The sequence below is a fragment of the Meriones unguiculatus genome, chromosome 4 (genome assembly GCF_030254825.1).
Source record: "Meriones unguiculatus strain TT.TT164.6M chromosome 4, Bangor_MerUng_6.1, whole genome shotgun sequence".
In the NCBI taxonomy this organism is placed as follows: Eukaryota; Metazoa; Chordata; class Mammalia; order Rodentia; family Muridae; genus Meriones; species Meriones unguiculatus.
In genome coordinates this window covers 9810804-9826768 of record NC_083352.1, presented here as the reverse complement: position 1 = coordinate 9826768, position 15965 = coordinate 9810804, and positions in this window count along the sequence as shown.

Genomic DNA, 15965 nt, shown 5'->3' with positions numbered 1-15965 from the left:
AGTCCATTCTGCTGGCCCTGCCCGCCCTGGCAAAGCAGGGAGCAAACAGTGCTCCCAAAGGGCTGAAAAGAGAGCTGGTAGGGTAAGGACCAACTCAGGCTGAACTATAGTTGTTAGGGAAATGCATACTGCAGAGAGCTGTGAGGACAACCCCCTTACCTTAACCTCACCTGAAAGAATGTCAACCATGGTCCAGAGAGGTTTGCAAAAAGCCAGGGAATGTTGCTAGGCAATGGGAGAATCTAAACTCAAACTTAGCACTGCTGATTTCTAGGCATCTATGATGGGGCCTTCTGGGAGAGCCAGGCCCTGGTCAAGGTCTGGCCTGCCATCTAGTCCAGCATGGAACCAGGACAGAACTCCAGCTCAGGAGGGCAAGGTGAGCACGTGTGAGCAGGGCACACATGTGAGCCCAGGGGACTGAGCATCTTCCAGGGGCCGATGGAGCTTGGACAAGACACAGTCAACAAGAGAGATGGGGAGTCAAAAGCATTTTAAATGTTATGAGTAATAAATAGCCTCATAAACAGCCAATGGAGCCTGGGGTGGTGGTGCAGGTCTATAATCTTAGCCCTTGCAAGGTAGAGGCAGGAGGATCAAGAGTTTAAGGCCACCCTCAGTTATATACTGAGTTCAAGAGCAGCCCAAGCCCCACTGCAGCCCATGCCTCCTCCCCTTGGCTTCCTGGGAAGGCACTGCTGGTCCACATAAAACTTAAGATCAGGTCCTCAGCAACCTCAATGGCCCCACATTCTCTGGATACAACTAAGAACCATGGCTGCCCAGCCAATCGAAGGCAGGATGAAGGGCGTTTCCTTCTTGGGGTTAAGCCACTCTGAAGATGAATGTATATACCATCCCCCTCAGCTCAGCATCTAATGAGACTGGCTAACACCCAAGGGCTCCTTCCTCTGGGACTAGTCCATTCTCAGGTGGGGGTCCAGGGAGTCCTGTCCCCATCCCTTAGTGTAAAGTAACTGTTGTCTGTCTCCCCCCAGGACGCCCAAAGCTGCCCGTATGAATGCCTTGAGGCCGCTGTGGCTACACCTGGAGCAGACAGGCAGCGTGAAATGGATAGATAGGAGTTCTCTCTGGTCCACCTCTCTCCCACATACCCGGGAATCTGTTGTAATGGTTGATCATCCACAACAGAGCCACTTTGAGACTGCAAAGAGGGACCGTTGATAACCACTGCATGCCCAGGGGTCCAGACATCTGTCACCCTGACCACAACCAGCCCATCTACACAGCAGAAGCCCCTAAGAATGCATTTGTCTAACCTTACACCCCTGGTGATGGCTCACCTTGGTTGTCACCTTGATTGCATCGAGAACCAACTATGAGGTGTGCCTCTGGGCAGGTCTGTGCGGGTCTTTTCATGAAGGTGAGGTGGGTTGGCCCACCCCAAAGAGGGGAGTCCTAGTCCACAGACTGGGGTTCCGGGCTGCACAGAAAAGAGACAGGGAGCTGTCTGCCAGCCTCCGATACAGACGCTTGAGCCGATGATGCATGCTCTCACGCCCAGCCTCGCTTCCCCTGAAGACTCTATGTCCTCTCAAAATGCAACTGTGCCCTCCAGAGCAGGTCCTTCTTCCCTGAGCTGTTTTCTCGGTACTTTGTTTCACCAACAAGTAACTAACACTTACTTACTTTGGCAAACACTGTTCAATCAAGCAAATTATCTTTTGTTGTTGTTGCTTTTTGTTTGTTTGTTTGATGTATTTAATCACTTTACAGCCTGATCCCAGCCCCCTCCCTCCTCTCCTCCAAGTTCCACCCCCACCCACCCCTTTCCAAATTCCCCCTCTGCTTCTCCTCAGAGAAAGGGAGGCCCCTAAAGTGGTACCAACACACCCTGGAACCGAAGCCACAGCAAGGCTAAGTGCTTCCTCTCCTCTCCCATTGAGGCCTGGCAAGGCATCCAGCTAGGGGAAAGGAATCCAGAGGCAGGCCACAGAGATAAAGACAACCCCTGTTCTCCCATTGATAGGGACCCGTATGTTGACCAAGCTGCACATCTGCTACATATGTCTAGCCCATCCTTGCTCTTTGGTTGGTGGTTCAGTCTCTGAGAACTCCCATGGGCCTGGCTTAGTTGACTCTGTAGGTCTTCTGGTGTCCTTGACACCTCCAGCTCCGTCTATCCTTCCTCCCACTCTTTCACAAAACCCACCCTGCATAAAACTCAAGTCCAAGTCTACTAAAGACCTCAACATTAAACTGGACACACCAAATCTAATAGAAGAGAAAGTGGGGAACAGCCTTTAAACATTGGTACAGTAGACAACTTTCTGAACAGAACACCAACAGCTCAGGCTCTAAAATCAACAGTTAATAAATGGAACCTCAAGAAGCTGAAAAGCTTCCGTAAGGCAAAGAACACCATCAATAGGACAAAATGGCAGCCTCCAACGTGGGAAAAGATCTTCACCAACCCTACGTCTGACAGAGGGCTAAAATCCAAAATATATAAAGAGCTAAAGAAATTAAACACCAGCACACAAATAATCCAATTAAAAAATGGAGCTAAACTGAAGAATCTCAAACGTCTGAAAAGCACTTAAAGAAATGTTCGTCGTCCTTAGTCATCAAGGAAATGCACATCAACACTACTCTGAGATCCCATCTAAGAACAATTAGAATGGCTAAGATCAAACTCTCAGGTGACAACATATGCTGGCGAGGATGTGGAGAAAGGAGAACACTCCTCCATTGCTGGTTGGAATGTTAAATTTGTAAAACCACCGTGAAAATCAATCTGGCTTTTTCTCAGAAAATTGGTAATAGTTATACCAATAGTTAAGACCCACTACTCCTGAGCATATACCCAAAGATACCCTACCATACAACAAGGACATTTGCTCAGCTATGTTCATAGCAGCTTCATTTGTAATAGGCAGAAACTAGAAACAACCGAGATGTCCCTCAACTGGAGAATGGATGAAGAAATTGTGGTACATTTACACAATGGAATACTACTCAGCTCTTAAAAACAAAGACATTATGCAATTTGCAGGCAAATGGATGGAAGGAAAGATCATCTTGAGTGAGGTGAAACACGCATGGTGAGTGCTCACTTACAAGCGGATATTAGCCATAAAGTACCGGATAACCATGCTACAATCTATGGATCCAAAGAAGCTAAATAACAAGGAGGACCAAGGGAGGATGTGTGACTCTCATTGAGAAGGGGAAATAAAATAGACATTTCAAGCAGATGGAGGGAGGGGGCTGGGTGGGAGCTGGGGAGGACAGCAAGGGTAGGGATCAGGTATGGGGGATCAGGCAGTGGGGAGAACTGAAATCTGTCGGGAGTCGTCTCTGACACAGGGAGGCTCCTGGGGGCCTATGGAAGTGACCCTAGCCCAAACTCCTGGCAGCAGGGCATACAGAGGCAGAAGTCGCCACCTCCTATAGCCAGGTGGGACTTCCAGTGGAGGGAGGGACCACCAACCCACCCTTAAAACCTTCAACCTCAAGTTAGTCTGTCTAAAAGAAGTGTTCGGGTTAAGATGTAGCCGAGATTGAGGGAATGGCCAATCAGTGGCTGGCCTTGAGACCCACCTCATGGGAGAGAGCCAACCCCTGTCACTATGAATGACACTCTCTCTGCTGTGCTTGCACACAGGAGCCTAGCACAGCTGTCTTCCGAGAGGCTTTTTCAAGAAGCTGATGGAAACAGATGCAGAGATCCACAGCCGAACAATAGACAGAAAATTATTTTCAAAAGCATAAATAAGAGTTCTGAGAGCCCTTCTCTCCCTCTCTTTACCCTTAACAACCTCTGCTGAAATATCACATGTGTCCACAAGAGGGCGCACGAGGCCACCAAATCGCTTCTCTGAGCTAAACAACATTTTGCAAAAGAAAAAAAAAATCTGTAACTTTAGTGGTATTACCCATAATCCCTTTCAATGTGGAATAAAATTCCATTACTTCTAATCCACGGCTGGAAAGTCACAGTAATTGTATACAATACACTCTGGCATGATGGGCCAGTTTCTGTGATTTTAAAGGGCTATACAAACAAAATCAAGGAGAAGGATGATAGAAACATTTTTTTCTTTCCTATCCAGTGGTCTGGATGAGCTGTGTGGTTTTGTATTTGCCTTTCCCAGCTGCAGGCAACTGAGGCATTTTTAATTACATGAGCAGCTTATTTTCTCCATACTAAAAGTGGCAGAATAGGGAGTGCTGGGTACGTGTTGCGAGGGGACTCCTCCGGAGAGCACACGGACTCTTAAAGCCAATAGAAAGTCTTCATTTCCCAGCGGGTGAAACTGACCCAAACTGTTTAGCCCGGTTCTCACGGTTCTTTGTCTTTATGTATACACACACACACACACACACACACAAAGTCACATCCTGGTTGGTATAATTTGTTTAGTAAGAAAACTGCAGATGCCAAAAAGTGAGGCTGGTGAATTTAGGGATTTTTCCCAGATCCTGGAACTATGGACTACAGTAAGTCCTTGATGAACTGGGTCTTTGTTCCTATTTTGGCAAGTGTTGGGGCCTATGTGCTGGGTTTTAAGGTCAGGATGGGGTCTCTAACGTGGTGTCGGATATGCCAAGGTCTCAGGGTCTACTAAAGTTGGGGGGTCTCTTACAGTAAGAGGTGATGTACAAAGAGCCAGGACTGGCTTGTCACTCCCAAATGGGTCCCAAAGTCACTTCCATCTGGGATGTCCCCAGTACTGTCCTATAAACAGTGTCCCTTGCTATGGTCTGCTCTGATATGGAAGGGGAGCTTTGTACGCACTATAAAACCCATTCAGCACTCAGAATCTGACATGAGTTTGTCCTGAGTTAGGACGGCAGGCCGGAAGGCTGTGGGGTGTGGAGTCATGTGCGCTGTGGAGGTTCACCTAACTGCATTGAGAGCCCACCAGGGGCAAGTGTGAGGCCAGAAGAGCTCTCACGCTGGAACAGCTGTGCTGCACATGAACCTGCAGCTGGGACTCATTAACAAGTTTTAGAAACACAGGCCTCCAAAGCCTCTGCAGACATGTGAAAGAGTACCGTGCCACCCCTGGCAACACACATACACTCCGGGTTCTGGGAATGGGAAACGTCGGGGATATGAATTCCTCTTTGCTGCCTCGAGGACGTCAGTGCTCTCGTCGGCCCAAGCCTCTGTGGGGTCATCGTAGGAATGTCCCAAGCAGGTGAATGCAGGTGAGCTCAAGCCTGCTGTTAAGATTCAACTGGACCTACCTGTGGCGTCGTGGTGATGTAGGCTGTTTGGGAGGCTTGGCTCCTACTGCTCATTTCTCGTTGACAACCAGTGAAGTTGACTTGGTCACTAGATTTCCCCAGAGGCAGAACCCTGTGTTGACATAGTTGCCGCACAGCTGTTAGCAAAACTCAAATACTAATACATTTTAATCTTTCCATTGCTCATGTGACGTATTCATAAAATCTACTTATCTCTCTACTGTGGGCCTCCTAGAAACACAGAAAGACAAGGTGCTTCTAAAGATGGAAAGGGACCACCCATTGCTGCTGCTGCTGTGGAAACTAGCCCACACAGAGCACCCCACCTGCAGCTCCTGGGACACAAATCCACCAGGCTTAGCCTCCAGGAAACCCACAGAGACATGTCTCTGCATCATTGGACCAAAGAGTGAGCAAATCCTTAACTTTTCCCACATCCTGCTGCACCTGGGCTCTGTGCTATGCCTTAAAGGATGGTTGTCCTTTGCAAACACAGCTTCCATGAGGAAAGGATGCAGAAATACACCAGTGGCAAGTTCTTGACCTCAATGATAACCAGAGACAGAGAAGGACAGAAAGACAGATACACACACACACACACACACACACACAGAGACAGAGTCAGACACACACATATGTAACTACTATAAAATGTACCTAAAATATTCTGAAAGGATGCAGAGATGGCTTATTGAATTGCTCGTTGCCACCTAAGTTTGAGGGTCTGAGTTCAAATTCCCTAAACTTGTCTAAGCCAGGCATGGTAGCATAGGTTTACAATCCAAGTGTTCCTATGGATGGGAGCTAGAAATAAAGAGAATCCCTAACAGCTTGAGGCCAACCAAGCTGTCATATACAGAATGAAAAACAATGGCAAAAAAGAGGCCCTGTCTCAAACAAGGAGGAAGGTAAGAAGCAAAACCTTGAGGATACCCCATCAACATCACGTGCACACTGAGGCACCCACGCCCTACACTCACACTCGCGCGTGCTCTCTCTCTCTCTCTCTCTCACACACACACACACACACACGAAACACATACACACACAAACACGAATACACACAAAAATAAATATTGAAAATATGGCATTGTACTTTTCTTTTAGTTTTAGTAACTTTGTTGCTACCAACATACTTTCTCTCTGTTTATACCCTGAACAGTCTTCTCACGCCTAACAGGTGCAGTGTGCTGCAGTGGCCTGCAGGTGGTGGTGTTGGACTTGGAGCAGCAGCTCACAGGCCTTGCACCAGGATCGCTTAGGACTGTGGGAAATCTACAGCCCGTTGCTAGATCCTTACAGAGCCATTTGTGAGCGTCTGATGCCACCTGCCAGCTTTACTGTAAGAATAAAAATAAATAAAAATAAACAACCGGCAGAGCCATTCTGACCAGGTCTCAAACTCCTTACACGATGGAAATGAACAAGAGTTCTGGGCTGTACATCTGTGTCCCCAAAGCCAGGGACAGAGGCCCTCCCGGTCCCTCCTAATGCAGGCGCTGGTGTCTATTGCAGGTCTTGGGCTGGGGAAGGTGGCTGGATGATCAGGGTGGTCCAGGGCAGAGTAGAATGTGGGCTATCCAGCCCGTTACTGGCACCACATCAACCTGTGCATGATGCTCCCTTGTGGCACCCTGGGGAGGTGGCTGGGATAGGGTACCAGCAACACGCACAGGACACGGAGACCCTGTATGGCAAAGTGCACTCAGCAGGTGAAATAATGTTTTAAACAGCCTGCCGGTTGGCCCAGATCACTGGGGTTCACTCAGCTGTGTGGACGCCGGAATATGGGTGCCATGTTGAATACCCCAAGTCCATCTGAGAGGCTGGGAATGAGTAGAGAGAGCACAGCCCCATACAGCACATGGGGAGAAGCTGGAGAAGAGAGGTTCTTGCCAGGTTAGTGCCAAGCCATGTTTTCACCCATGGCTCTCGGACCCATGGAGTAGACACTGGTGGAGGCTCCCATTGCTTTGTGGCAGTGTGGAGTGGTGTTCGCACAGCCTATTCGAACATTTAAGCGAGACACAACCCTCTGCATGCTCATCAAGGGGCTCACTCACCATTCCCTCCTGAGATTTTGCAACCATGGTGTCAGGAGACCGATCCTATGGCTGCTCTTCTCTTCTACGGCAGCACGCAGAACAAACCTCAAAATGGCTCCTTCTACGCCATAGCCATGGACTTCCACAGTCTTCACCCCTCTGCGATGCAAACGGTGGCTGCTGTGGTAGCCGCCACATGCTCAGGTGAAGCCGTGAGACAAACCACCCAGGCTACAGCGTCACTCCTGAGGGTTGGTGCCTTCCTTGGAGCTGCTGTGGTTTGGACATGGAGTGTGGAAGGCTTTGTGTGTAGTGGGTAAGTCAAGTCAGGAGAGGTTATTCCAGGCCTCAGCCTTGGCTTGCTTGGAGCACTGGATTCCTAAAGTAAAGTGTGTAAGCGATAAAGTATTGTTGGTCGGCTCAGCGTTGGTGCATTTTCTAACAGCTGTTTCAAATACCACTCCAGGCACCTTGAAAACTCTGGTCCAAGCCAGGCATGCCACCATGAACTTCAGATGACCCTGCTCACCCTCCCCTCTTCTTATACAGGTAGAGGAGCAGCTCCCTGGAGACCCAGCTGAGGTGCCTGTTGTTGGTGAAGGGCCAGGCTTGTGACAGGTCCTGAAGTGAGTGTTTGTTTGTGCTTGTTTTGCCGGGTTTCTCTCTGTAACAGCCCTGGCTGTCCTGGAACTCACTTTGTAGACCAGGCTGGCCTCGAAGTAAAGGTGTGAACCGCCACTACCCAGCTCTTAAATGATCCTTTTTTAATTTTTATTTTTATTCACTTTACATCCAGATCGTAGCCCCCTCTCTCCTCTCCACCTAGTCCCGCCCTCCTTCCCTTCCCCCATACCCTGTCCCCTACTACTCAGAAAAGGAGATGAGGAGCCCCCCATCACCAGCACCAACCCATCTCACCACATCACATCTCATCAGGACTAAGCTGTTGTGGATGCAAACATGTTTTGTTTTAATCCCAGGTCTGGGGTGTGGGACTGATTCAGATAGTCCACTGCAGCAAACTATTTGCCTCATGTGGGCTCTGAGAGGAGCTCTTTGCCAGCTGCAGCTGGTTTAAATTTGAGGACTCTGGAAGAGAATAAATGCCAGAGCCAGAGAGTGTTGGGGAACTTTGAGAAAGGACAAAACTGCTGCTGCTGCTCCCCACTGTGGCTCCTGGTTGCTGTTGATGCAGTGAGACAACAAGTTGGAGCTCTCCAGAAACAAGGATTAGACTGACTCCAAGGAACCTGGAGACGATAACCCTAGCCAGCAGGAAGCAGCTATGAAAGAGAGCTACGCCTCCTCTCCCACTAATCCTTTCTCTCTCCTACCTAGTGTTGGGGTGTTGAAAGGCTTTGTGGTGGAGTAGGGAGAAAAATATATAAGAAATGTAAAGAAGGGCTGGAGAGATGACTCAGAGGTAGGAACACTGGCTGTTCTTCCCAAATGTCCCGAGTTCAATTCCCAGCATAAGCATCTGTAGTGAGATCTGGTACCCTCTTCTGGTGGGAAGGTACACATGCAGGCAGAATGCTGTATAAATGCTAAATAAATAAATCTTTTTTAAAATGTAAATAAAAGAGTTTTGAAAAGTATGCCAGAACTAAGCACATCCCTCTTCCACTGAGGACAGGCAAGGCATCTTGGCCAGAGGGAAGTGATGGAAAAGCAAGCAACAGAGACAGGCCATGTCAGAGACAGTCCCCACTTCCCTTCTTAGGGGAGGTGAAAATAAAAGCCAGGCACATGCAGGTCTGAGGCTGGTGGAATTGCAGCTAAGCAGAATTTTGCTGTCTCCTTTCTTAGATACAGGAGCAGACTATTTGTCAGTCTTGATGGGTTAATCTAGGGGGCTTCTCCCAAGTATTCCTACACCCATGTCATAATGTCAAGCTCAGCCCATGCCTTTTCTGAGTGGTCCGCTGTTACTTGCTTGTCTCTATCACAGGTGGAGTAGGCTGAGCTGGTGACTCTAAGGACAGGTGAAGTTCTGGGCTCCCAGTCCCAGGCACCCAGAAACTGCAGCTAGAAGGCAGCTGGGGAGGAGAGAATCCTGAGGTTGTAAGGCCTCAGTTCACCCCTCCCTCGGCTGAAGACTTCCAGAGAGAGCCAAGAGCAGGGACTGTAGAGTCTACAGTAGGAGGTTTGTGCACAAAGGAGTGGAAGAACTGCATACAGCCTGGGATGAGAGGAGCTCCAGGGAGCTCCCAAGAGAGGAGGACCAAGCGTCTAACACAGAAGTCTGGGGGCAGGGACGCACGCTAAGAGCAGAGGGTCCTGGCACCCAAAGCTGGCGAACGGCGTGCCATCATAGAAAGCCTGCTAAAGCTTGCCCTGGCCTGAGCACCGAGCACTGACAGCTCCCAGCTTGGAAACCTTGGAGCTGGAAGGTAGTGCTGAGCAATTAGTGTCATGAGCCTCTGAGGGTTGCCGCCCCCTCGCCTGCGAGCTTCTGGCACGTGGGAGCTCCTCCAGCCTACTGCCTCTGAACAGATGGACCCAGCTGTCTCAGGCTGGGTGGGCCTCTATGCGGACACGGTCCGCTAGCCCCGGCTGCTCTCCATCTGCATCCCAGGTCTCCTCCTCTCCCACTGATGTAAATCATGGCTTGCCTTGTTGCTTTTACATGGTCCATCTGACATAGAACCCGAACCTCTGACCTGAACCTCTAATTTGAATTAGAAATTATCAGTAACAGAGAGAGAAACTAGGAGAGAGAGTTTAAAGACAGGGTCGAGGACCACCAGAGAGATACAGAGATAAAGACAGAGCATAGTGGAGCTGGCAAGACACACCTAGTTCTCAAGGAGAGGTCAGGAAAGACCTAAGGATCTGGTTACAGACTGTTAGCCTTGGCCTTCTCCAAAAGCCTCCTAACAGGGTTGTTGGAGACAGTATAGATCACTATCACGAAGACCATTCCACAAGGGCCTTCTGGAGCAACAAAAGCCACTAAGACTCTTAATCTGCTCCCAATGACATCCGGCAGAGCAGGGGGAAGCAGAGGAAATCCGATTGGAGGGCCGGGCATAGAAAGAGCATTTGTCCACCCAGCAGCCTTCACTGTCCTCCCCACAGCACAGGACAATGGGCACTTTTCTGCCGATGTCTGTTCTCAGTTGGACAGAGGGTAAACTGTGACACACAAGACCTACCAAAGAAAGTGGCCTGTGTACAGAGTGAGCCCGGGGCTGGGTGATGTCATGCTAACCCCTGGAAGGCAAAGGAACTAGGAACACGGACAGGCTTGGCAGTGGGAGTGGGGGCGGGGGCAGGATCCGTGGGGCAGGGGTGGGAGTTGGGGGAGGGATCGGAGGAGGGGGAGGAATTGGTGAGGCAGGGGTGGGGGCGGGCCGGGCAGCAGGAAAAGTACAGAGGATGCAGGTTTCCACAAACTGAACTGTTTTCCTGTCAGAGGTCCTGAACCAGCTGCCACTCCAGGATGTTGAGGCCTGTGGTGACCTGCACACACCTGGCTTGCTGCAGCCACCCACAAGGCGGATTCCTGACCGGGGTTCCAGAGCGCTGGTGGGGAGTTGGGTGTAAAACACAGGGTCAGCACTAAGGGAAGCTGGCTGGAAAGCTGGGTGTGGTGGTGCATGCCTTTAACCCCAGCAGCTGTGAGGTAGAGGCAGAGGTCAGTGGATCTCTGTATACAAAGCAAGTTCCAGGACAGCTTGGGCTACACAGAGAAACCTGTCTCAAGTAGGGTTGCAGGAGCTGACAGGGGATTCTTTCCTGTGAGACTCAAAGGTCAAGCAGCATTTTAAATTCCAGAAGCAGAGAAATGACTGTTTGGCTCTTGACCTCACAGTTCCCAGGAAATCCTTTGAAAGAAACGGTAGTATTTTTTGTTTTAGATTTTTTTTTAAGTTTACAGACTTACTGTTCCATATTTTAGAAAATTATGCCATGGAAGCAGGCTAGAACAACCAGGTAAGGCTGTACAACCAAGAATAGTGTATAATTTACAGGCAAACAGATGTAACTCGTGGTCCAACTTGTTGCCAGGGTGCTGCAGAAAAGTTGCAAATGACCACACAATGGTCAGCTTACTAAAAAGATGCTCTCTCGCCCCCACCCTTTAAAGTCTTTATTTATAACATTTGTTACTTTATTACTATTCCTTTTGCCTGTGTGTGGTGATGGCACAGTAGCAGTTCGAGGGCAACGTTATGGAGTTGGTTCTCTCCTTTATGTGGGTTCCAGAGACTGAATTCGGTTCGCCAGGCTTTCCTCACAGAGGGGCAAGTGCTTTAGTCGAGTCACTTTCCCACCTTATTTTTTGAGGCACCTTGAGAGACCGGATTAGCTGTGCAGGCTGCCAGCAAACTCTAGGATCCTCCTGTTGCTCCCTGCCCAGCCCTGTGATGGCAGACACACACCACCACAGCTGGCTTTTACATGGGTGCTAGGGGTTCAAGTTCACACCTTCATTGCTTGCAGGGTGAGCGCTTTATTGGCTGAGCTAACTTTCTTGCCCATAATTAGCTTTTATAACTCGATGGTGCAGTTCTTGAGTGCAGACTTTGCGGGTGACAGTCTATCACACCGTCAGAAGGTTGGGCACACCCGAGAATTCATCTCACTGATCTCAGTTTTCACTGATCTCAGTTTTCGCTAGATGAGCTACTCACTCTGCTACAAGGTTTCCCCAGGTTTGAGGTGTCTACACCCGTCCAGCCTTTATCTGGAGCCCGAGGAGACCCAGAGGTCTTGATAAAAAGCAACGAGCTTGAAGGTGAAATAACTGAGAGGGTTAGGGACCTGCTTTGAGCAGTGGCTAAGTCCAAGGATCTCTGCGACAATTCTTTACAGGAATACTTCCAGCAGACTTGGTCAGTCACCACATAATACTTATGTGTGTCATTTTGTCCTAGGCTACCATCCCCCTAAGCTGTTCTAGAATGGAGGCTCTGTCCTCCCACTGCCCGGGAGAGGCGCCCTTACTATCTGTGCACAGCTCACGCCCTGGCTGGGCTGTCTGTGCAGGAGCTGGCACTCCCTGGTCATCATCACTGAGGTGTGGATCTAGGTGTGAGTCTGACCTGGCCACCTGCATCTCCGATGTCAGCTCCTCTGCTCGTTCCATGCCCTTGGCTCTGAGCTTCCTTCACTATAGCTTCTTTGGGTCATTTACTGAGACATGGTTCTTAGACACGCCCACGTCTCCTATTAAAAGAGCTCATGGGCGGTGAGATGCTCAGCTGGTCAGGGCAGCTGCCGCCAAGCCTGACCACCTGGGTCTAATCCCTTGGTACTCACGTGGTGGAAGAAGAGAACCAGCTCCCCCAAGCTGTCCTCTGACCCCTGTGTGCACAGCATGGCACATATCCTCATCTCACACAGGAGATAAAAAGCAATTCAGTTTTTAAAAGAACGCATTTAGAAGCTTCTTACACAAAATGCATTACTTCCTTTTACAAGAGATCTTACAGTACATGAGGAGTTTATATAGCCCTGCCTCCACCATCCCCAAATGTCTGACAGATTTTCTCAGGGGGGCGGGTAATCAATGCCTCTCCTTCAAAGTTCTTTTAACAAATATTAAATATTTCATATAAATCAGAAACTCTCAGGGGAGGGCTGAAGAGATTTGGTGATCAAGAGAAGAACTAGTGGGGGGCGGGAGAGATGGCTCAATGGTTAAGAGTGCTGGTTGCTCTTCCAGGGGGCCTGAACTTGATTCCCAGCACCCACAGGCAGGTTGAAACCATCTGTAATTCTGGTTCAAAAAGACCCTATGATATCTCTGACCTCCATGGACACCAGTCATACACAGTGTATATGGTACAAAACGTACATGCAGGCGAACACTCACACACACACACACACACACACACACAACTTTTAAGTTAAAGTATACTTTTAAAAAATGAAAGAGCTGCTATTCACTAAAAGGCATGGTACACATTCAAAAATGCTAGCTGGCCAATAAAGGATATATTTTTTTTAAATCTCTAAAGGGAACAGAAAGGCACGCTGCTTTCCTCTGAGGATGGGAAGGTAGTGTTCAAGCGCCAGTGCTTGGGGGTGGGTCCACTCCACACAGGTCAGGGAGAAGGCACTACGTGATGTACTGGCTTCATATCCAGGTTCACAGGGCCCTCACTCCGAGGTCTAGGAGAGCTCGAATCACTGTATCTGCAGCACACATCCTGGGGTGCGCATGCCAAGACAGGTGAGCTGTGGGGAGCACCACCAGCTCTCACAGGCTGTGTAGCTGAGGCAGCGAGGAGAAGAGGCCCGGCCTAGGTGTCATCTGCCACCATCAGTGCTTCCACACAATCAAGAGCACCTGCTGGATGCAGCGCACAGGTGTAGACAGCCTACCCTACAGGGACACCCCTACAGTGGGACTCCCCAGCCCCGCCCCCACCGTCCCCAAGTGTCTGACAGATTCTCTCCAGAGGGAGGGTAACCAATGCCTACCTTCTCCTTCAAAGTTCTATTCCACCAAAGTTCAGCGTAGGATCCCAATGAGTTTATTAGGCTCATTAATAGAGTGTAGTAGGTGGCCCTGACACAGCCATCCCGGAAGGTCTCCACCCAAAATGGATGACGGCTTACCTCATGGCTGTTTAAGTAGAACCCCCTTTCCCCTGTTCACCTCAGCTATTGCGCCAGCCTCTCCTTAGGAACCTGAGGCCACACGCAATTAGGGCGGAATTGTATACAGCTGGCTGGGGGTGGGGAGGATGGCTCAAGTGAGGGCCCAGTAATCCTCCCTGCCCCTCCTTCTAGGAGGGATGTCTGCAGTCAGTATGCCCAGCTGTGGTGATTTTTTGCAAGCAGACACAGCTGGTCTTACGAAGGTTGAAGAATAAAACTACACCACCGCCTCGCCAGAGAGAAGTGGGCTAAGGTCAGACAGTGACCTAAGAACCGTCCCAGGATCACTCAGACCTCAGCATTCCGGTCACAAATGGAGGAAGATTTGGAGCACAGAGCATACCTTAGACCAGACAACAGATGCAGTCATCCAGTTCCCCATAAAACCATTGTTTTGAGACACGATCTTGCTCTACAGGCTTGATAACATACCTACTATATATCCCAGCCTGGCCTCAAACTCACAGCAATCCTCCTGCCTCAGCCTCCCCAAGTGTTAGGATTGTAGGCATGCGCCTCCACTCTTTGCCTGGCTACAAAACTTTAAATACTACAACCATTCTGAGTAAGTCTTAAAAGGTGATTTACAAAAGAAACCAGATCTACCCAAAGCCACTGTCAGGGCTGCAGGACAGCAGGCAAGAGGGGACTTCCTCTCTGTACAACCATTCCTTGTTTTGATTATGGTCTGAGTACGTGGACACGTGTTTGGATGTAAATACATTTGGATGGAAGCCATTGAACCAGATGATGGAAATGAGAGCATTGTCAAGAACACATTACAACGGGATAGAGCCAGTCTAAAAGCAACATCAATTGAATACTTGTGTTCATGCAGAAACCATTACGTGTTTTACTCATGATTCTAAAAACTTAGAAGCAACCAAGACAGTCCTTAGGAGGTGAGTAGATTACTGCCGCATACTCAGACTGGAGCTGTAGTGTTCAGCACTGAAAAGAAGAGCTACCCAGTTATGAAAAGGCACAGTGGGAACTGTCAGCTCTCCTGCTTCCTTCTGAGCTGTTGGCAGCATCTTCACCAGGCTGCACTGCGTTGCCACAATTAGTGAGCTTGCCTAGGGTCCATCTCTCACTGGAAAGCTTACTTAAAAGCAGACACCCCCTCCAGAGAGAGGCATGAATCCTCTCCCCACATTAGATACCACCTCAACTCAAGCACACAGGACCAGAAATTGAGTGGGAGGGGGGCAGAGCAGGCAGGAGGCACCTCCATCTAGATGTCATCTGTGTGTGTGTGTGTGTGTGTGTGTGTGTGTGCTTGTGTTTAGATTTGTGTGCATCTACATGCTCAAGCATGTGGAGGCCAGAAAACCACCACACCCGAGATCAGAAGAAAACCATGACTGTGGGTTCTCAGGCACAATCCAATTTGGCTTTTGAGACAGTGTCTCTCACCAGCTTGGAACTCATCAAGTAGGCTAGGCTGGCAAGCCAGAAGCCCCCCAGAGATCCACCTGTCTCCACTTTCCAGTTTCTTGGATCACAAGCACATACGCCTGTCTCTTTTAGGTGCAGTCTGATGATAGAACCAGGTTTCGTGTTCACAAGGCAAGCACTGAGCCATTGCTAAGTACCCAAATATCATCTTAAATATAAGCATGAAAAAGATACAGGAAGTTACAAGTGGCCCATTAGTTCTCAGCCTTGCCTGATATAAGGGGTAGGACTAGAGCCAGGTCAATATAGTGGACTCAAGGCTCCTAGGGCTCACAAACATGGAACCTCATTTTCAGAATTTGGGTTCTATAATGCTCTAACACTCCAGACCCCGAGACAAAAACTCAAAGCTCCAGCAGAACCTGGATGAACCCTCCTCTCACATACACACATATACCTATGGTGGAAACCATGGCTCTGTTCTAGGGAGCAGCGTCTGAGTGCCTTGTGGATGGCTCTCCTTGTGGGAAGCACGTGAGAAGCTCCTGTACGTGTGTGTCAAGGACCAGTGTGACAGAATCCGCAGCCTCTGCTGTTTTTCCTGGGACTTCCATGGGGTGCTCCCTTTCCTGTGTGTGCTCCTGGCAGCCCTTCCTTTCACTTTGTCTGTAATGGGTACAGCAGCAGCAC